At 40.3% G+C, this 23,493-nt stretch overlaps 1 long non-coding RNA gene across 4 annotated transcripts in view; it reads right to left on the bottom strand.

Moving 5' to 3' along the window:
- LOC144826338 (uncharacterized) overlaps positions 1-23,493 on the bottom strand; it is a 311,231-nt gene that overhangs the window by 189,831 nt on the left and 97,907 nt on the right. For 2 of the 4 annotated variants that reach the window (XR_013609795.1, XR_013609792.1), the window contains exon 2: positions 9,613-9,790. The exons of 1 other annotated variant lie outside the window; for it this stretch is intronic. This is a non-coding gene — a long non-coding RNA (uncharacterized LOC144826338). Of the gene's footprint in view, positions 1-9,612; positions 9,791-19,924; positions 19,980-23,493 lie in introns of those variants that run through there. One more of the 4 variants, XR_013609794.1, reaches the window with a different exon arrangement.

The following is a 23,493-nucleotide window of genomic DNA, read 5'->3' as shown; positions in this document are numbered from 1 at the left end:
CATCAGAGCAATAGGGATCTATTGCAGTTTTATTGCATTGACGGGGTGGACAAACATGAGAGAGGGGGAGACAGATTGAAAAATCTCAGAGCCAAAGAGTCCCGGTACATTATAGAACTCCAAAGCATGAGCCCGGCTGGACTCAACAATGATGAAGAGCTTTGGGCACACCTAGACTAGTACACTTTCGTATAAAGTATCCTGTTAAAATGACTTGTATTAGTATCAATCTAGCATGAAACTGTGGATTTTGAAGTGAAGGTCTACATAGTCAGTATGACACATATAGGAATTTGGTCCAGCATGAACTGACATGTACACTTAGCATTTCACTCTTCTTTTTCCTCTAAATTAATCTCCCTAAAAAAATCCGGGATACAAGGGTCACCCCAGAATAACTGAATGTATATTTGGACATAACTATAAGCATTATGCTGGGAGCCTCATGCCCATACAGGGCTCAATTCTGACAACTGAGTAGATAGTTAAACATGATTGTGTGAGGGTCATTATGTTCCCATGAATTTTGGAATTTTTTCCGCCTCACAGTTATGGTATCTACTAAGATCTTGTAAATAACACAGGTCATTTAATCAGTGAAATACATAATTGTATTATTTTCATTAACAGACCTGTTCATTATGAATTAACGGTAGGAGTGGATGTTGACTCCTTTTTAACTCAATATTGTATTATTATTGTTTTTGCACTTGCACTTTTACATTATTTGTGTAAACTTATCACAAAATAACAGTATTTTTCACCCACTATAACATGGCCACCGCTTTGCGGTTGTAAAGTTGGTTGAATATATGTACATCATTTGTTTCCATGACCATGAAATTGAAGGGTGGGTTTATAACCATTGACACACTGTGGGTTAATCGACATTGAAAAAGCCCCGAAGGCGAAACGAGTCTGTCGAACTGGAGGGGAGAGGACACTTAAGCACCGAATAAAGCATCCTTGCTTTGATAACCAGACTCCGCGTGTGCCTCTTATATTTTTAGCAAACCTCTATTGCCTGCTAAGTATTGATATATATATATATATATATATATATATATATATATATATATATATATATATATATATATATATATATATATATATATATATATATATATATATATTATGATGCTGCTAGCAAATGTATTGTTTGTTTAGTGTAACTTGGAAGCAATGTTTGATATATGTTTATGGATTTAGAAGTGTATACATTATGTTTTTTTAATAATGTGATGTGGTGTTATTATGAACAACTAAGATAGGTTTTATTTGAATTTTCAGAATCATTGGGAAACACTTATTACAATTGTCCTGATGAAGGCGGTCAGACATTAAATATACCGCCGAAACGCGTCGATGCTTAAAGGAGCAAAATTGGAATAAGAAATTAAGGAAAATTCTAAATAACTGCTTTGTTGGAATTTAGTCCTTTTCCGTAGCTCCTTTTTATTGGAATGTTGATTTTATTTATTGTATAATGTTCCGTCCTGTATATGTTTCCCATTTTTTAACAAAATATAATGTATGTCAATAAATTGTCTAAAATGTACTTTTATTAGAGTGTTTTACTTCTATTAATTTTTAAATTGTTTATATTGCTTCCTTGATATACTTTGTTATAAATTGATATTGGTGAGTCTGTGTTTGTCTGTAAGAACCTGTGAGTCTACGGTAATTCGCCCAAAGGGAATTATATTTTGACTTGTGTCAATTGTGGAACCCTATCCCTTTGGTTTCGGGGTCCCTCTCTCTTTTATTAGAGATTCAGGGAGGTGAGGCCAAGCCATTAATGCCGGAGTGCCACTCCGTGACAGTAACCGTGCGCGGACAGAAGGGACTCATCTGCCGCACCACTAATGATCTGGTTGGACACCACGAGTCCTTCATTTAACGTCTCTTGGAAGTCCTCTCATTTATTCCAGGACAGGAGGTCTGAAGTGTTGAATTGACTCCCACAGGGAACGATCATATCTGCCCTACAGGGCCGTCGCGCTTGCTGCCTTCATTGAAGTAGCTGCAGTGTTTCAGACCTTTCTCGCCACCGAATCTAGTTTGACTCTTTATCCGGAAGCACCATTGATGTGGGAGCCGTAGCATTCAGTTTCTTAGCTGCCACCACTATGACAGAGTCAGGGAAAGGGGCCGTTCGAAGAAATGCTGGATCTTGCTCCGAAGGGCGATTTTTCAGTAGCCTTGAATGAGTCGATTTGATTGATTAAGGTGTTAAAAACAGTTCAAGCACCGGTTCCAGCAAACCTGGCACCAGAGGAAGTAAGGGACGAGAGGCTTGTCTCTGCTGGAGGGTCTCGAATATGAAGGACGTAGATGAAACAGTGGTGGACAGAGGAATACTGAGCTTGGAAGCCCCTCTAACAAGAACCTCTTGAAAGGTGGTTATGTCATCTACCCGTGACACTCGTTGAAGGGGAGAGTCTTTAAGGGTCGGTGGAGGAGGCACCGGCATTGGAGGAGGCGGCAGCGGTGGAGGCGGAAGAGTGGAAGGCTGTCCCGCAGGCTCCGGAGGATCTTGCCGTGGTGGTGTCCTTGTCGGGGAATAAGTGAGATTACTCAGTCTAAAGCGTACACCACTCTCCTGCGTTTGAACCTGCTTCGGAGATTAACGAGCCCTGGAACGATGACTAGATCTTCCCCTCGACGACGAGCAACTGCTAGACGTCGACCTTAGACATCATCTGGACTTTGGACTCTCTCGACGTAGATACACTCCATGTAGAGTGAGTCAGTGAACGGTGTTGAGGCGTAGAACGCCGATGACTACGTCAAGCGTCCACGTGACCTCTACCGGTGGCATTTCCACGTGGACAGTCGGTCCCTCTTCGCCGTTGAATGGCGGTTCCGCCTCGACGTCGAACAATGAAGACTCTTCGTCGTCAAATGATGGTGGGTTGACGTTGATTGGCGGACATGCACCGACGCAGACCGTGGGGACAAAGTCTTTGATGGTGATCTCAGCCGAGACCTTACCGTACTCCCCCTCAACGTGGATTGTCAACGGCGCTTTGACCCAGAGCCCTGAGTCGCCGGCGAACATACTGTCGCCACGCCTGCCCTTGACGTCGCCGTCTTACACGTCAACTGGGAACGTTTCTCTGCTCTTCTACGCTTGGGGAGCCCCCAGAAGCGGAAGAAATGGACTTGGTAGAGGACTGACCCTCTCCTTGCCCAGAGGTCCCACCTACTGCTGCTCTGTTTTCTTCACTCCTCCAGCCCTTGGAGCCTGGCCTTTTCTCTGTCCCTTAGAGTGCGGCTGGAAAAGGTTTTGCAAGTAGAACAGTTCTCAGGATCATGAGAGGCAGGCAGACACAGAATACACTCTGTGGGTGTCAGATTTGGCGTTCTTCCTTCCACAGTCAGGGCACTTATTAAAGAGGGAAGGCATTCCGACTAGGAACTGAAAATTCTGACTGAAAGTAACAGGCAAAAGAAGAGACAGACCAAAAACGTCTAGTGAAGTTGAAAAAACGAATTCTGAAGAAAAATTTAATGAAAAAACACCAAATTAAGTAGAGCTCAATGCTCCAGGGTTCTGCTAACAGGTGCCTGATAAAAAGAACTGAAGTAACGGTCTCTGGCTATGCATCATGGGATACTGGTGGTCTCTGGAGACCCTTAGAGGCAAGGTATCTATTTTCAGACATAATGGCAGCCTATGGGGATCCTCTGTCCTACCATTTCATCTATCAGAAAAAAGGAGATTTGTGAAGGGAGTTTACGGTGTATAGTAAACTCCATAAATAAAAAAAATAAAAAAATACTGGCTACCTTTGACTTCAAGATAAAGTATTGGCCAGTGTAGCCTAGTTAATTAGGCTGCATTGTTGTCTTTCTATCTCTTAAGTGTCTACACAGGCCTTCCTGAAGAAAGGCGAAAGATGACAACTTAAGAGGATATGCATAATGAAGTGCTCCGGGGTCCCCGCACGTGGGCGGGACTATTCACAACTTCTGACTATATACAGAAATCCCCTAAATGAGAATGTTTACTTACATGTAATTCTAGTTCTTCAGCATTTGTATCTTTACTCACACACTCTAATCCCAACTCAGGCTGAGACTCATCAGTGATTATATGCATTGAAATAACATTAAACATCCATATAGTACTAAACCTATCCACTTCATTATTGAACCAAAGATGAAAAAGATTAAAGTAACTAATCTCAATGTTTACTTTGGGTTTGAAGCAGCCCCTCATTCAAGATAATCAAGAAAGTGAACACTTAGCATTTGGGAGATTTAAGAGGTTGCACCAACCCAAAAAAACATAGCCACAATACACGGATGACAATGAAGTGCTATAGAAAGGATAATTGATCCATGATTATGCTGTACTTGAAACGTAACTCTTCTTCACTACTGGTTGAAGAAGCACCAGAAAGATTCACCAAATTGAACGCTGTCACTTTCTTTAAAAAGACTGGTTTGCAGCAGCTGTGGTACGGGTTGATTTTGGTTGTCTTTTCAAGACTTTTACAAAATAAGAGGAAAAGCAGAGTACAATCTTTCCTTTTTCCTCGACCTAGTATTCAAACATCTATACTACGATATACGCTTAAATATTACACACATCTTACAGAGAGCTTTTTAACCACTTGGATGCTAAGCATCTTCTGGCACTTCAATGTAATTTCCATTGAAATGAATGGGCACTCCATGACGAGTTACCCTTGTCATTAGCATCCAATTAATAAACAAGTGCAAACACAGCATGTATAGGTACTGATGACTAGGTATTCCAAATGGGAAAAATACGCTGAACATGTGTAACCACTCTCGAAATATCTTCCATGGATAAGTAATGTAGTTTAAAGTTGCTTTCAAAATCAGGTTAACAAATTGTTCTCTGCTCAATAACCAGCAATACATCTGGCTCCAACATTCAAGTTCACTATCTCGTTTCCTGAACTCCAATTAGTGTAGTATCTACATTTACATACAATAAAAAAAAATCCCACACTCCAAATAATACCTCCATGCAGGGACGTAGGCGGACAGGAGGCCACTATTCCATTCCAAATCAGCACAATACATTTGTAAGCACACCCACCCTCATGATTTAGCTCATTGATATCACTCACCGACTAGTGATACACAGTAGGTCATCAGTTTAGAAAAACAGAAAGAATTTTGAGCCAGTGCTGATTGAGAGCTATCCTTGTGTTCATAATCAGAGCATCTCCTAAAGGACTGAGAAACAAGTTACTCTTTGCAAAGCAGCATCTACAAAGAGGACGTAGAATGGGCTTTTGCAAACACTCTGTAAAAATAAACCATAACTATGGAGGGAGCAGAGCTTCACCCTGAAATCAAGATTGGCAATATCTTTGTTGGATCTACACTAGGATACTCCGATACTGTTCAGAGTTCAGTGACAGGAATTCACCTGTGCTATCACTAGAAAATCTAGCGCCAACACTCTGGAGGGCCTGGCTGGACTGTTCTCATGAGGAGCAGGGTCAAGGCTGACCGACATTTGTCTGGGTCCAAACTGAGGTGGCATTGAGGGAGAAATACTACGGATTGGGATGCGGCCCAAGCGATTGTCAGTAGCCGAGATGAATTCAAGCATCTCATCCAGCACCTTGTTGGGGTGAATTAAAGAGGCAACCTATTTATTACTCTGGTATAACTATAGATTCATTTCTGAAGAGATTACCAGAGAAGTACATAAAGTCAAATCCATTGTAAATCACCAAATTCTGTTTGTACTGATTTTTGGGCTCATACCAAGACTTTGCTAGATCACCTGCATATGTACAAATGCAAAAGTACTCAGAAGTTTGTCTGATTTTAACACTATCCCACAAACTCAAACCTCAGTGGAAGGAGGCTGTTATTTCTATTCTCAGACAGTTTTCTTACAGGGCTTTGGAAGTCTACCTGGTGCGGCTCTCAAAATACTGGGATTCTTAGAAGACTGCATTGTTGAAAATGCTGCAATATGTTATGTTATTGTAATTTGTAGAGCGCGCGTTTACCCGTGGGTGTCTTGGCGCTATGGACGGGTGGGGGAAGTTTGCACTGACGGCTAATTCTGGAATAGTCAGGTCTTCAAGCCTTTCCGAAAGCCGATAAGAGTGAGAGACTCTAAGCTCAAGAGGGAGCGAGTTCCAGAGTTTGGAGGTGTAAAAATGAAAACTACGCATGTCCCATTGGACGGTGCGGGTTTTTGGTACCTGGAGAAGTTTAGCGCCCGAGGACCAGACATTCCTGGTAGGTTCATACCTGGCCAGCAAGTTTTGAAAGAAGATCGGCCCTTTATTGTTAAGGGCCTTATAAGCTATGGACAGAGCTTTGAATTTAATCCGTTTCTCCACCGGAAGCCAGTGCATCTTGTGGATTTCGGCGGTGACCGAGTGGGTTCTGGGAATGTTGAGAAGCAATCTAGCGGCCGAGTTCTGCACACTGGAGTTTTTTGAGACACTGTTTTTGGGCATTTCCTAATAATCCATTGCAATAGTCCAGTTTGGACTGGATCAGGGCTGTGACAACAGTTTTTCTGGCATCTACTGGAATGTATGGGAGAATTATTCTGATCTTTTTGATGAGAAAGTGGCTTGCTGACACAGTAGCATTGGTGTGGTGGATTAAGGAAAGTTTAGGATCCAACCACACCCCCAAGTTCTTAACTTTTTCCGCTGGTATGGGGGGGTTCACCCATCTCCACTGGCCACCAAAGGTTGCCCCAGCATGGTTGAACATTGCCAAAAGTCAGGATCTCGGTTTTAGAGGAGTTCAACTTGAGGCAATGGGTGTTCATCCAGTGATTGACCGAACGCATGCAGGTTTGGAATTGTGCAGCGGGAGATGAATCTTTTTTTTTATGGTAATGGCAATCTGAGTGTCGTCAGCATAGGACGTGAGGCAAAACCCAGAGTTCTGAATTAGTGGGGCCAGCTCTGAGACATACACGTTAAAAAGTGACGTGCTCAAGGACGAGCCCTGAGGCACTCCACAAGGGAGGGTGTATATATCCGATCGGTGGGCATCCAACTCAACCATGAGTCTTCTGTCTTTTAGGAAGGAGGAAAGCAGAGCAACTGCTGTACCCCCGATCCCTATTCTCTCGAGCCGCTCATGCAAGAGAGAATGGTCAACCGTATCAAATGCGGCTGACAGATCGAGGAGTATGAGCATGGCTGTGCCACCCCGATCCATCGCCACCCTAATCTCTTCTGTTGCCTTAATCAGTGCTGTCTCCGTACTATGTTCACGCCGAAAGCCAAACTGAGATGGATCCAGCAAATTGTTATCATTAATGAATTGTGTCAATTGAGAATTCATAATTTTATCTATTATTTTGGCTGGAAGAGGAAGCCTGGCAATGGGGCGATAATTATTTGGGTCAGTAGGCTCCAGTGAGGGTTTCTTAAGCAATGGGAGGATGGAGGTATCTTTCCAAATTGACGGAAAACAGCCAGTCTTAAACATGGAATTGAAAATATCTGTGAGAGCTGGGCTAACCACATCGCCAATTTCTTGAAGGATTTTCGGCGGGCAAGGATCAGAAGGGGATCCAGATTGAGAGTCTTGGATGTATCTGGCTACAGTCTCAACGGAGATGGGAGAAAAGGCAAGCAAAGTATTTTTGTTATGCTCACTACAGGTGAAATCTATCGAGGGGAAAGGGGTGGAATTCTGAAAGGTATTGAAAATGTTCAACACTTTCATCTTGAAGGCTGCAGCAATATTATCGCATAGTACTTGGTCACACTTAAATCGTGGGCCTTTTGCCGATGTAAGTATGTTAACCCCTTCCACGCTCATGACGAGCTGGGCTCGTCATGCAGGAGCCTGCTCACACGCTCATGACGAGCCCAGCTCGTCATGAATAATGGGTTTTTGAAAATCCCAGCGCATGGTTGTAAATCTGCGAGCATCGATGCGGTTAACCACTCGAAAGAGTTCCTTAGAAGAGTTTTTCGCTTCCTTGATTTGTCTGGTATAAAAATCCTTTTTACTAGCTATTAGGTGATCTTTATAAAGCGATAGTGCAGTTTTGTAGATAGATCTCAGGTTAGGGCAGTACTTGGCGCGCCAGCGTCTAATTGCCGGCAGCGCTGTTTTTCTAGCCGAAGCTCTTCAGAAAACCAAGGAGCTGAGGGGTTTTGTCTATTTCCTGAGATTTTCTTTAAAGGGGCAGAAGTGTTAAATGAGTCGTTGAGCCATTTAAGGTATTTTGGGGCTGAAACTTCAGGGGACCCTAGGAAAGAGAGACAGGACTCTTCTAACAGGGAGCGAAGGGATTGCTTATCTATGAGCTCCCACTTCCTTTTAGTGGTGGTGGCGGTCTTTGATACCTTGGACGGTCCCAGGGGGGTGAATGGAAGGCAAATGTAATCAATGCATGGTCTGACCACGTCAGGGCAAGCGTTTCCATTGGCGCAAGGTTGTTGACAGAGGAAAAGAAACCATCCAAGGTGTGGCCAGGGTGGGGGTCTGAATTTTTTTGAGTGAGACCTACTGCCTCCAGGGTCTTTAGTAATGCTTCTGTCTCCCTGTTGGCTTGATCATCGAGATAGAAATTAAAGTCTCCGAGGATGGTGAATTCATGATTTTGTAGACTGGATTCTAACAGGGTGTCAATGTTGGAGATAAAATGGCTCCTAAATCCGGGAGGTCGATATAAAAGGATACCCTTGAAGGTTTGTTTAGTATTCAGTTCAATGATGAAAAGTAAAGACTCGTAAAAGGATATAGAAGTCGGGAAAAACCTAACAGGGAAATGGTCCCTAAGTATAATGGCCACCCCTCCCCCGCGTTTGATAGGTCTGTCTACCCTAATTGCCTGGTAGCCTGTCGGGGCTGCAGTTGCAAAGTCAGGCTCAGATGCAGCATTAGCCCATGTCTCGGTCAGGCACAGTACATCCAGGTCGTGATCAGTAATAAGTAGTGATATTTCATATTTATGTTTGGCTAGGGATCTAACATTTACTAGACCTCCCTTTAAGGTGGAATTAGTCCCAGAGGGGGTGGGCTTACTATTTCTGGGGTGCTGGGTTGTTTGAAATGCCCTGGTTTTCAATGGTTCTGGGAGGGAGAAACCGCAGGTGCATACGGAATTTGGGTTGCCTGGTATCAGTTTACAGCCGTTGGGACTGCTGTGTTAAGACTGAGGAGGGCTGTCGAGTCATAATACAAGATACAAGGTATTGGAGGGGCAGGGATTTTGGCACTAGGCACGGGCCAGACGCGGACGGGCGCAGACGGGCTTGCCTTTGGCGCGCCCACTGTACGCGTCCGCTGCGCGAAGCTGCCATTGCCGATATTTGTGGCCCGTCCCCCCTCTAGCCCGGAAGTCAGACACATCAGGCGCTCCCTCCACATCAATCAGGTAAAACCCGTGGTGGACCGGGGAGAATCAGGCAGCAAAGCAGTCAGGAAAAGGGAACGTGTGCAAAAGAGCAAAGGAAAGGAACAGTGACAGGTACAAACAGCAGCAGTATTATTCAGTTACAAAAACGATTTAAATACGAAATGATTAAAATGATTAAAAAATCACGAAGTACAGGCAGCAGCATAAGCAAAATGGGAGCAGAGAAGGATCTGCTCTTACCCCACCCCAAGAGAAGCAAAGTATACCTCCAGCTTCAGGAGCGGGAGTTCAGCAGACTCCGGGTCCAAGTTGATAGCAGGTTCGTTCTTTAGATGCCGGGCCTGGTTTGCATATTGTAACGTGCTTAACATATCTTCCATGTTTAAGGCAGCAGGACTGACATGTGATCATCAAAGTGTGGCTGTTCCCACCCAATCAGGGAGTCTGAAGAAGAGACCAATGTTATATCCAATGAATCAAGAAACAGTTACTTGCACCGATTTTACCACAAACAATGCAACAGCTGTTCACTGAAGTCCTAAAAAAGTGCGTGCCCATCAATGCTAATATTTCCTGTATTAAGGTTCTTTTAAAAATCAGCCCTTAATCAGAATTTAGAACGTAATTGAATGACAACCACAGCTTAACAATCCATTTTTACATTTTTTTTTAATTGTCTATTAGTTTTCAAACAGAACACAGCAAAGACCGATGTGCAGTGTGAAGCATATCACGTAGGACATTTTACCCATTAGTAAGCAAGGAAGTGAAATAAATATACATGAAATCGAGATAGAACCATTTTCAGGCCTCGGAGGAGATACAACTGAACCAGATTGCAAATAGACAATTAAGTGTTACACAGCACTATACGCTTCTTGCCTCTGGTAGAATTCTTGGTTTACAACAAAAAGAGCAGAGAACAATTCAATACCCTAATCACCAGGGGGTTCCTAGGATATTTATCTATATAGTGTGTAGAGACCCCAGAAATGTTTTGGTCTATTACTGGGAGGCATAATATCCCTTTACACTTCAGATTGGGTATTACAGTATAGCATGTCTTTCTGCCACTCTGCTAGTGTTGGTAGCGGACCCCGCATCAATCACATGGCCAGCCTGCGTTTGACAATAGTAATCCCATAGCAATTAGTTTCAGGGTTTGTTTCCGCAAGGGCTTAGTGTAACCTAGTAGAACCAGGCAAGGGTCAGGCGTGAGAGATTACCCAGTGGTATCATTAATCTCTACAAAGACAGCATTCCAGTAGATTGCCACAGGCGGTCACTGCCACGCCAGGCAAAAGAAACCTGTACCTGCGCACTTCTTGCATACGTTGGTATCCCGCAGCCCATAACGGTGCAGCTGCTCAGGAGTGTAGTGAACCCTATTAAGGAACTAAAAATGTGCCAGTCTGACTCCCATTAAGATATCCTACGAGTGGCTTCACAGCAGTATAAGCAAACATCATGCGTAAGCGGCATTCCCAGATCAGATTGCCAGGCTTACCGTGCTTTAGTGTATGGACAAGTTTTAGCCAGTGACACCGATGCGTATTACTGCTACATTATTTAAATGGAGACTGAGTGCAATAGTGTGGAAAGGAGTGAAATCTCCAGCGGCTCAAGCAAGACCTCACCCAGAACAGTGTGCAGGGCATGTTGTCTCCTGAAGAAGTGGAACTACGCTAGCGGTGTGACACTAATCACCCCTGCAACCACCTCTTCCCATGTGTGACGAGATCACTCATCTCGTGTATTTTATAGGCTCTGTAGGGACCTCAGGGTCCCCCACTCCGAGCTGAGCGCAAACCACTGGCACCAGTCAATTTTCCTAGAAGGCGAATATAAATGTGCTCCGGCATGCATTTGCAGGATTGCACGCTAGGCGTGGGCTGTTGAGTTAATCGTATCCAGCACCCCACAACGCCTATCTGGAAGTGTAGTTAGAAAGCGAGGAAGGGGGATCAGGGATAGCTGCAACTCCCTCTATTTGTAAATGAGGTAGCACGTTCGAGCCATGTATCCAGCTGTGCGTGTGAGAGGCCTGTGCTATACGGTAATATAATAATTCGAGATCTGGAGCACCAAGTCCCCCTCTGGCGCACGGCAAGGTCAATGTGCCAAACGCAACTCTCTGGGTCTTACCGGCCCACACCAGCAGAGACCGAAGATCTCAGAATAGTTGTCTGGGGACCACTATATGGATGTTGGTAGTGAGAAAGAAAGCGAGGGAGGACCACCATCTTCATAGGAGAAACCCTGCCCACCAGCGAGAGCGGAAGTCTGATCCATCTGTCAATGTCATCGCTTAACTTGGATATAGCAACTCCGTAATTAGACCGAATACCCTGGTCAGCATCCAAGTGAACGTGAATCCCCAAGTACCGTACAGGGGGACGAGGACCACTGTAGAGGTTCGTCCAGCGGGTTTGGCTGCGTGGCAGGAGTTAGTGGGAAAATAATGGACTCGTCCCAGTTTATACGCAGTGCAGATAACCCACCAAAACGTAAGTGTTACACCTGGCACCATTGGCATGGGTCTCCCTTCCATTTTTGCTGTTGCCTCATGTATTTTTTACTGTGTTGGAAGCTTTGGGCACTGTGCCACTGCTATTCAGCGCCACAGTGCAAGTGCTCCCTACTGTAAATTGATGTACCAATCAGTGGTTCCATGTTTGGCTATTTCGTTTACTTGTCAGACTGAGTGTGCCAGGGCGTGTAAATCCTAATGCTGCTGGTGGGCCAGCAGCACTGGTTGTGCCACCCACAGAAGCAGCCTTGTAAAATGTGACTAAGGTCTGCCATTGCAGAGCCTGCGTGCAGTCTGGTACTGTCATGCTGACTGGGCAAGTGCACCCACCTCCCAGTCCCTAAACCTTCCCTTTTCTTCATATCAGTCACCCCTATGGTAGGCCCAATGGCAGGGTGCATTGTAAGTATGATGTGTGTGGCATGTCCTAATAGTGAATTACAGCCATTTTCGTTTTTCACTATTGCAAGGCTACCTGTTCTCCATAGGCCAGAATGGGCTGTTAGAATTGTTACAGTTTATAATTCTAACGGGCTGAGATAACATGGTAGAAATTAGAGTGTAGTATGCCTGAACTCAGAATAATAAAATACATATTTTAGTAAAGTTTATTTTAATATTCTGTGTTTGCAAATACCACATTTACAAAGTAGGTGTTTGCTTGTCTAACCATTCAAAACTGCCTCTGCTAGGTTGTGAGATCCTAGTAGGTAAGTAATAACAAAATCATAGTCTGCAAAATACAAAGACCAACGTAATTGTCTGGGTGTCAAAGTTCGGGCTGACTTCAGAAATTTCAGATTATGATGATCTGTATAAACTGTGACTACATGCCTAGCTCCAATTAAATAGTGTCTCCACTCCTTGAAGGCATCCTTTAGGGCCAACCACTCTGTTCTAGTATAAATTTACTTCGGTTCTGGATAATTTTCCTGAACGAAAAGCCAATGGATGGAGCTGTCCGGTAACCTTATGTCTTTGAGATATCACCCCTCCCAGTGCCAAATTCGAAGCATCGGTCTCCACATAGAAGTGTTCAGCTGGATCTGGATGTAGTAATATTGGTGCGGATGTGAAGTCTCTTCAATTGGTTAAATGCCTCCTCCGCTTCTTTGGTCCATTCAAACTGGACTCCTTTAAGCAACCTGGTTAATGGAATTAACTTTTGGGAGAAGTGTTGTATAAATCTCCTGTAAAAATTAGCAACCCAATGAAACTTTGGATTTCCTTCACTGACTTGGCAGATTCCCAATCAATCACTGCTCTTATTTTGTTCTCATCCATGGTTATACCACTTGGCGCTAGCAGAAATCCCAGAAACTCCACCGAAGAAACGTTAAATTCACATTTCTCTAATTCGACAAATAGACTATTTTCTCGTAGCCTTTGCAGCACCTGCCTTACATGTTCCTCATGTTCTTCCACTGTATCTGAGTTAATCAGAATGTCATCGATATATACTATCGCATTTCGATAAATGAACTCTTTCAGTATATAATTAATAAAATGCTGAAAAGCTGCCCGGGCATTCCACAACCCATAGGCATGACTAGGTATTTTAAGAGCCCATGCTTGGTTCGGAAAGCGGTTTTCCATTCATCTCCTGCTCGTATTCTAACCAGATGGTATGCCCCTTTCAAATCCAACTTAGTATAGACTTGTGCATCCTTTAGCTGATCTCATAATACCGATATCAAAGACAAGGGGTAACGATTCTTTATCGTTATCCGATTAATTGCTCTATAGTCTATACAAGTTTTTAATTCTCCATTCTTTTTTGGAATAAAAAAAAAGTGGAGAAGACACAGGAGACTGAGATGGTCTTATGAATCCGTTATCCAAGTATTTTTTGTAGGCATTTCTTCAGGTGTTCATCTTCTCGTTTGGTCAAAGCATAAATTCTGCTACATGAAAGGTTCGCTCCTGGTTCCAGATCAATCTTACAATCAAATTCCCGATATGGGGGAAAGTTTTTCTGTCTCGGTCTCACTAAAGACATCTCACTGAAGTGAAATACTGGGGTCTTCTCTGAATCTCTTATGTTTCTCATTGCAATTTTCTTTGCAATACTCCGAATACATAGTTATTGTTCGAGCTGCCCAGTCAATGGTAGGGTTATGCTCAGTTAGCCACGGCAATCCTAATATTAATTGAAACAGTGGGGCATCAATAAGATTAAATTGCAGTATTTCCAAGTGTCCTTCTTCGGACTCTAACTCTAATATGTGCATTTGGAGCGGTTTTAGATTCTGCACCCACCAGTCCAACTAGACTTACTGGTGGTGCAAGGAGTTTTCCACCAGCGTCTGTTTTGGTTTCTTAAGACAATTTCGAACTAAATGTCCATTCCCACCACAATATAGACATTGTTTATTGGCTTTCAGTCTTTCCTTTTCTTCCTTAGTGAGAGGTCCCCGAATAGTTCCAATTTGCATGGGTTCTGACCCACGGTTCGAATCATTTTCCTTGTAGCCTTCTGTTCTCACCAAATCCAGCCACACTGGGATCAAATTCCCACTTTTTCACCTCTTCTTTCACTCTGACGAAAGTCTATTTCTAATACCAAATCTATTAAGGCTGAAATTTCTGTGGGTCTATTTTGTACTTGCGCCAAGGCATCTTTCAGTTCATTCTTTAATCCTCGGTAAAACACTGCGGCCAGTTCTCTGGCCATTCGGTTTCCACTACCAACTTATTAAATTGAGCCAGGTAAGCAACCAGATCTCGACTGCCTTGTTTGATCTCCAATAATTTGTTGTCTGTTGCTTGAGAAACGCTCCAGCGATCAAAGATTCTCAGAAATTCTTTCTTAAATTCATCTAAATCATACAAAATTGGATCGTTTCTGGTTACCAAAGGCATGGACCACGATGCAGAGTCACCGCTTAAGTATGATAAGATAAACGCCACTAGAGTTTGCACATCGGGGAAAACTGCTGCGCGATACACGAAGTGTAAGGTGCACTGTGCCAAAAATACTAGGGCCTTCTGTGGATCCCCATTAAATCGTTCTAGTGGTGCTATAGGAATGATTGGTGACAAGGAATGGATAACTTGGGTAGTGATCTTAGGTTGAGGAGAAGAAGCTTCACTAGGATTCCCTTTTTGAAAAGCTGAATATTTCAAACTAGTATTAGATGCCATATTACTTATCTTTACGGTGAAATCTGTAGTCTCTTTTCTTAATTCTCCATTTTCCTCTCTAACCGATATTAACTCTCCCCTAACTTCTTCAAAACTAGTCCTTCCGCGATTCTGCTTCGGTGCTAATCTATACGTGGCCACTTCACTCGGTCAAGATGAATCAGAGTTGATGCTCTTCTTTCAAATGCAAAGGAGCAGAATGCCGCAAGTTCCCAATGCCTCACCCGAGCCTTCAGCAACAAACTTAGATTGCTTGAATGCCAACAAGGCCAGAGGGGGGTAGAGGATGGGACAGAAGATACAGCCACACTGCGTTACACTGAAGTCTACTCTTTCTTCAGTTTCAGACAATGTCGTTTGTTCTATGTTTCTAGTCTTGTATTCAGCTGCAAAAGAACTCTAATTAGCATATTATATAATTCTTCCCAACTCCCTCAGCTCAATTTATTTGTGCTTCTAGTATAAATCTACCCAATGCAGTTGTGACCTTTGCTCGTCTTCTAGTATTAATGTTTGCCTTCAGTGCTGAAAACTAAATATTTTGATTTATTAGTTTCTAATCTTTTTTCTGTCTCTTAATCTTCTTTTCTTTCCTTTGCCCTTCAGGTTCCTGCTTCACCTGTTATCTGCACTGCTGCGGTTATTATTAGGATTCAGAAATAGTAAGTTCAACTATTTACAATCTACTCTCTCTCTTGCTTCACCTGGAAACATCTCACTCCTTTCCTTGCTGCCTTTTTTACTAAGAGTTACTTCACTCTAATTGTTACGTCTGGTTATGTATCTGTAAATGATTTTAATATTGCCTTCAACTTCTTAAACCTGGGGAAAGTCCTTTACTAACACTCCAAGACATTCTCTAATTAAGACTTGTGCTACCTCTAAATATCTCCTTGCTCGATACTCGTGACCGCTAACAGCATGCCCAGAATCAAGTGCACCATTCTTAGCGCATGACTATTCTCGGCGGCCCCTCAGGTTTTCAAATTGCGCATGCTCCGAACTCTGAAACAATTTTACCATCAAATTGGGACGGTTTTACTTGCAGGGAACGACTTTGTGAGTAATCCACTGCCTCCAAAAATGAACTCTTTAAATAAAACGTGACGCCTTTCCCTAACTAACTTCGCAACGAATTCCTGAAGCGACTGTTTCTCCTCAGAACTTGGGTGAAGAGAGCAACAGTGTGCACTCGACACTTGGTTCTTCGCGATTGCCAGCAAACACTAGCACCCTCTCCTGCAGTCTTTTCCTGGAGCATTCTGCAGCCATCTTGGAGTTCTGGCTCTCCTTCAGTCTGCCCTGCTTATTCCTTCTTTGCCTCAGTCTTGAAGTGTATGGTATTGATTCGATATTTCCTACCAATATATGCCTTGTTAACCCTGACAGCGTGATACTGCAAAAAAGTTGACCTAAATTTAGTTTTAGTATAAGGGTGATTGCATTATTTCAGCAAGTTAATAAACATTTGCTTTTAGGATTAGGGAGAGCGGATGCCTGAAATATTTTCATTTAGTGTAAATTTGGGTTTCTGGAGAGTGAATTTGTGATGAAAAATGTGTTCATTTCATGAAAAAGGGGAGTGTTACTGCAAAAAAGTTGATTTAAATTTAGTTTTAGGATAAGGGTGATTGCCCTATTTCAACAAGTTAATTGAAATTTTCTTGCAAGATTAGGGAGAGTGGATGACTAGAATGTAGTTTTTAAAAAATTAGTTTTAGGTTTCAGAGAGTGGACGCCTGAAAAAAAAAATGTGTTAGTTCTATGAAAAATGTGAGTGTTACTGCAAAATCTGGATTTAAATTTATTTATAGGAAGGGTGTTAGCATTATTTCAACTAGTTAATTGAAAGTTGCGTGCAAGATTAAGGAGAGCGGATGCATAGAATGAAGTTTTTTAAATGCAATCACCCCTACCCTAAAACTAAATTTAAATCAACTTTTTGCAGTAACTCACATTTTTTTCAGGAATTCACTCTCCAGAAACCCAAAACTACACCTAAAGAAACTTATTTCAGGAATCCGCTCTCCCTAATCCTAAAAGAAAATGTTAATTAACTTGTTGAAATAATGCAATCACTCTTATCCTACAACTAAATTTAAATCAACTTTTTTACAGTAACACACTGACCTTTTCCATAAAACTAACAATTATTTTTCAGGAATCCACTCACCAAAACCTAAAACTAACTTTTTAAAAACTTCATTGTAGACATCCACTCTCCCTAATCTTGAAAGAAAATTTGAATTAACTTGTTAAAATAATGCAACTACCATTATCCTAAAACTAAATTTAAATCAACTTTTTTTGCAGTAACTCACTTTTATTTTCCAGGAATCCACTCTGAAACCTAAAACTAATTTTTTTTAAACTCTATTCTAGGCATCCACTCTCCCTAATCTTGCAAGAAAATGTCAATTAACTTGTTGAAATAATGCAATCACCCTTATCCTAAAACTAAATTTCATGAGGAATATACCTTCGAAATGTGAATTAAGAATGATTTTATACTGTAGGAAAATCTCAAAACTCATCATATAATTAACCACCAAGTGAAATTGTTGATAATGATTTGTCAGTAAACCGTTCTTCATTAGTTATTTCTACATTCTCCACATACTCATTTATTGACTCAATCTGATCGAAATAGAGTATTTCACGTAACGCTTTGATCTTCAGTATTCTGCGCAGTAGGATCACCTAATTATAAATAACATTTGTTGATAAAACGCATTCTCCATCGCTCTGTTGATACAAGGTACTTGCTTCATCGTTACTTCGTGCAGATGTATCAACATATTTTAGTTTTAAATTCAAATTTATTCCTCAACTTTTTTTTATCAGTACTAGCCGTATAATATATTAGGATGCTATGAGAAAATTGGTTGTAGAATCCATTTCAATCCTCTTGTTTAATGAATGTCTTCTACCCTTCATATTACCTGTAAATGCTTTATCAGCTGAACCTGCTTGAGTTTCATCACGTAAAGTGAAATTTGAAAGACAATTTTTTTCCCCTTCATCCTCAACTAAAAATACAGGATGTGTTTGTCGAAGTTTTCCTCGTATTTTTTTCTACCCCCTTATTATCTAGAGGTTTTTGACTAACTGTATATTTATTCTTTTTTAATTCTTTAGGATTTTAAGCTAGTTTTTCCACTATAATTTATTTCATACTTTGTTGACTTTCTAGTATTTCCTAAGCCAAGGCAAATTTTATTGGATAAGTTTTTATTTAAACTTATGTCTTGAGGCATAAACTCATCTAAATTTTCCGTTGAAAACTCATGTGTTGACCTCCAACTTGATCAGTTTCAATACCTTTGCAATAATTTCCTTCATTTGATATAGGCCCAGCCAAAACTTTCTTTTTTCTAGATTTTTGTGTAAACCCTTCATCCTGTAAAGTTCCTGTTGGTATTTCAATAGTCTATTGCTGAAAGAAAATCCTCCAAGGCTTTCCTCTTCATTTTTTGTTGTTTTTGAGTCAATTAAACTTTGTCTCACTAGTTTTACCCTTTCCCATTAAATGGATTTTCGGTAATTCAAGAAAGTAACCTAAACTACTGTCATCTTCCAAACTATCAACCATAACATTCAGTTTTATTAGACGTATCAGAATTGCCATCATAAACCATCCTGATTTTATAAGGTGCTTCTTCTGATGTGTTTTCTGTTTCTACACTTCTATCAAAAAGTGTACTGGTTAAACTGTCTGTGGACATACCAGCAAATTCTTCTATTCTGTACTCGTCAAAAACTATCAACCGGTTCTTCTACTTTTGTATTATCATCATTGAATAGATAAATAGACACTAAACTATCAATTTCGGTCATATCCTCGCAAAAGCTAGCTTGGAGTACATAATCAGTTTCATTTTTTTTTTTTTTTTTTTTTATTCGCTAACAGTACTAAACTTTGGTACAAAATTAAAAAACAAAGCTTAATTTTTTTTTAATAGTTTATCGTTCCTTAAACAGCAAATGAACGATTTATTTAACAAAATATGTAATTTGCTTTTTAAAGCTTTTAACATCAAGTCTTTTAATTTTTAACCTTGGTCCTAAAATAAATTTAACAACAATTTAAAAAATTGCATTAAGAATACAATTTAAAAGTGTTTTAATAAATTTAGTAGAAAATAAGCTCCTACCGTCCCAAAAAGTATTTTAGTGTCATACATTCTCCTTTAATCCTTTTGACGCTCATGACGAGGTCAGCTCGTCATGATGTACACCTCTCGTATGCTCATGACAGGCTGAGCTCGTCATGAACCGCGGGTTTTTAAAAAAACTTCAGCGCACAGCGGGAAAATGCGCCGCGCTGATGGTGTTGTAAACATTGAAATTCTTACAATTCATCCTTACTCAATCATCCTATGGTTTTACAATCCTTATATATTTTACACATTAATAGATTTAAACAATACTCAAAAATGTTTTTATTTAGGTGTGAAATGAAAGTGTCAATTATTTCCCTTGAATAAACGTAGAATTTCAGCTGCCATTTTTGTTATTATAATCATTTATAAGAATAGTTCTATAAATGTTAGCTGTAATCCCTTACACATTTAGTAATTAATAAAATTTAAGACTAAAATAAAAGTATAATTCTTCTGATAACAAAACAAAAAAAATAAGTATAACATTTTCCCCATAAACATTCAATTGGTTTAATTTGACCAAGAAAAGAAAAAATTAAAGTAGAAGTAGCACAAAGAGTATAATTATAAAAAATGAGGCCAGTCTACATTTATCTGCTACACTCGTTTAAGGCGAAAAGTTGTCTATATAAAAAAAAGGCTACTTATCTCTTTTCAAAGTCAATTTACTTAATTTATGTCAAATTTGCTTTTTTTCAATTCTAAATAGTTTTGTCCAATAATAAAAAATGTATACATTACATGTATTAGGAGGAAAAACTTCTAGTTCTTAAGGATATAATTTGTTGTTTTTTACCTATAAATAACAAAAAAAACAGCATTATTATATAACTTATTGGCTTTTACTTCAAAATTTACAATGTTCTTCTGGTATCTGAACTTTCTTTCGGACGATAGTCCATAAAGAAATAGGTCCATAAAGAAATAGGTCCATAAAGAAATAGGTCCATAAAGAAAAAGGTCCATAAAGAAAAAGGTCCATAAAGAAAAAGGTCCATAAAGAAAAAGGTCCATAAAGAAAAAGGTCCATAAAGAAAAAGGTCCATAAAGAAAAAGGTCCATATACTGCTGCCAGCATTGAGTATAGTTTTCTGTTAAATACTAGTCACAAAGTAAACATGAAGTACTATGAAAAGAAGAAATGCCAAATAGTTTTTTTATCAGTAGACTAGTGATGCTATTTAATTTTTAAAACTGAATACAAAAAATTGGATAAAAAAATTTTGAACAGTGTGTGGAACAAAAAAAAGTAAATTAAATAGTTTTTAAAGAATAAATGGTTAAGTTCCAGAAAAATACAATTTTATATTGCACGATTTTATTTTATGGAAAAATGCGGCAAACACTTCAACTCTAGGTATAAATGTTTATTTACTTCATAATCAACAACAAATACAACCTAAAACCAGCCATGCATGGCAGTAATTGATAAACTCATTTGTCCTAATTCCAAAACTAATGACTAAATTTTACTCTTATAATAGTCGGTCTCTATTGTAAGTTCAATTTCCAAAAAATTAACTAGCGAGTTTTCTTTTTATTGATACAACTGAAATTTGTTATTTCTAGCATTAAACTTAAAAATGACATATTAAAGGACACATAGCGTAATTGATTAAATTAACACCCCCACGGAATTGAAGTCTTGAGTTGAATTCCTCTAAGCACAGAGATTGTAAATATATATTAGGGATTCAGACGTGTTACTCAAGAGGTTGTGTGTACTGACAACCCCCTCCTAAAACTACGAAATAAATGGACGGAGGACGTAATAGAATTAGATTATGAAACCTAGCAAGAAGCTGTCTCCTCCCCAAAAACGGTTGCTATCCCAGCGAGACTTGTATGAAGAATCTCTAATTGCACCAGTCGAACTTCTATAACTGGTCCCCAACTGATACACATGGGTGGGCTAACATACGGCTCTTGTAGGAGAGGATGCAAACACCTGGGCACATTCATACACATCTTATGACACTGTGCCCACATCCAAGAATATTGGCGCAAAATTCACACGATCATGAGTGAAGTGTTGGGGGTAGATCTCCAACCGGAAGCACCTAGTTGCCTCCAAAATATCTCGGAACCTACCGATCTCAACACCTATTCCACGAAATGGGTCACACTTGGATGCATGATTGCCAAGAGAAATATTGCACAGCTTTTGGGAACTCCGCATCCGCCCACAGTCGTAGCTTGGATATAGACTGGTGTATGTTGAGGGAGAAGACAGTCTTGTATGGCTCGGGCTGTCCCCGCAAATGGTCCATAGTCGGGGCCTCCTGGAACACTTATTGGGGAGATATTTGTATACCTCCACATGATGCTGCTGAAGATAACTCCCCGTCCCAGTGAATTTCAACTAACTGTTTACTAATTGTGCATTACCTGATTCTACTGTAAACCAAAATGATTCTGCGATTTGTACCGTTGTGACGAGACTGTTTAATAAAAAGATTTATAAAAAAAAAAAATTTAGTGGTAGCGAGCTGTGTTCAACGAATGAGAACTGTCAACTCGTGGTAGCTGGTAGTGAGTGGCGACGTTTGTAGTAAAAGTAAAACATTATATGGCATAATTTCAGGAGGACCCCAAGTAAACACACGCCTTTACACTTATGAAAGTAAGCTACATGAACCAGAGGCCAGTTGGCTATGGTAGGTGCCAGCGCGCCAGGAGGCAGGTTTAAGGAGATAGGATTGACCGAGGAGGAAGGAAAGGAGGATGTTGATGCGTGTGATTAAATAAAGCTTGCTTAAAAAAAGCATGTTACCCTTAGTTTTTATAAGGGAGTACTGCTGCTTATTTCTATGTGAGTGAAAGTTATAAATGGTCTGTTCTTGCTAGTAATTTTTGGTCCAATCTTAAAGTGGACGTAGAAGAATCATTTCTGTATCTCAGTGCGCCTTATTACACAGGCAAAATATTTTGTAATGTTTTTATGCATTTTACTGCAAAAAGCATGGAGGAGACACTGGTAATGAAATTGTTGAAAATTAGACAATCAGCAGTATAAAACACCAAAGTTGACGTGTTAGAAAATCACAAGCATGGTTTCTATGCCAGTAACAGCATACGGAACGTTTTAAATGTCGTAAATTTTCATGCACGTGTCAGTGACATTAACATTGCATTGCCCATGGCACTTCTATTTTTGAACACTGCGGCTATTTGCAGCACAGCAATATTCCTAAACTTGGTGATTTATTATGCACAGATTGTAAAAATAGACTCATTGGTAGGAAAAAGAATATAACCTGGCAGTAAACGCCTGGTTCTTGTTGCTGTTCACTTTTGATGTGGCCAGCTGAGCCAGTATTACCATGATTTTTTATTTAATCGATAGCCACTTCTGTAATGAGGAAAGACCTATTATTGGTGAAAATAAAGACTGAAATTGGAGCATCCCTACAAGTACGTAGTGAGATTTGAGCAACAGCTCCAATGTTCGCCTTGATAGTAAGAACAACGGCGTGAGCTTCTAAATATACAACATGGTGGTCGGTTGTTCTTTTGCTCTCAGTGATAACTTAACTGCTATTGATACGATGCATTCTTTCAGTGGAGACGGCGAGAAAAAAGTGGTATTCAATTCGAATAAAAAACAGGATCAGTAATTTTAAAAGCTTGTGCTAAAGTGCAGTCTTTCACGGCAACAGCATACTCACTCATCATAAAATACAGGCAACCCATGGTCCTTGTAGCAAAGTGTTTAATTTTGGATTATTTCAATGCCTTCTCGGTCAACAATTTACTGCTTATTCTATACCTGGGCCCATTCGTGAATAGGATATATTGGAGGGTTCATGACAGCATATGAAAGGACAAAAAAAAAAACGTATTTTTAAGATGGAAAAGGCTGCTTTTTTGTCCATTCTGGCTAGTATACCAATGCCAGCATGTGGAGTAGAAGTGTTTTCATTGCGTACTGGTCAGTTTATCTTAAATGTAAAAAAGGGCATTTTTTTACGTATCCTTGGTGAATGAATCCTTATTAAAAGGGTTTGGTGTAGATGCTTGCTGTGCATTCTGATTGTTTTTGTATCGATAATTTAGTGGATGCTTTATCATAGAGACTTAATGGGTTGTAGTATAACGCTTATTAAAATATTTTCACAGTATAGGATGCATTGTAACTGTAGTACAGACATTGTTTACTATTTAATGAACATTTTAGTATTTGATCTAACTTAATATTAGTTTCAATTGGTCAATGTGTTACGTTTATGCTCGGTTTAAGATTTGGAATGAAAGTCAACAGCAGTGTATGACAAAACAATAGTAACATTTGCGTTAAAAGCAGGTTTTAA

Source organism: Lissotriton helveticus, chromosome 3_2 (genome assembly GCF_964261635.1).
Source record: "Lissotriton helveticus chromosome 3_2, aLisHel1.1, whole genome shotgun sequence".
NCBI lineage: Eukaryota > Metazoa > Chordata > Amphibia > Caudata > Salamandridae > Lissotriton > Lissotriton helveticus.
Note: the sequence above shows the minus strand (reverse complement) of the source record. Positions and strands in the feature narration are given on the sequence as shown.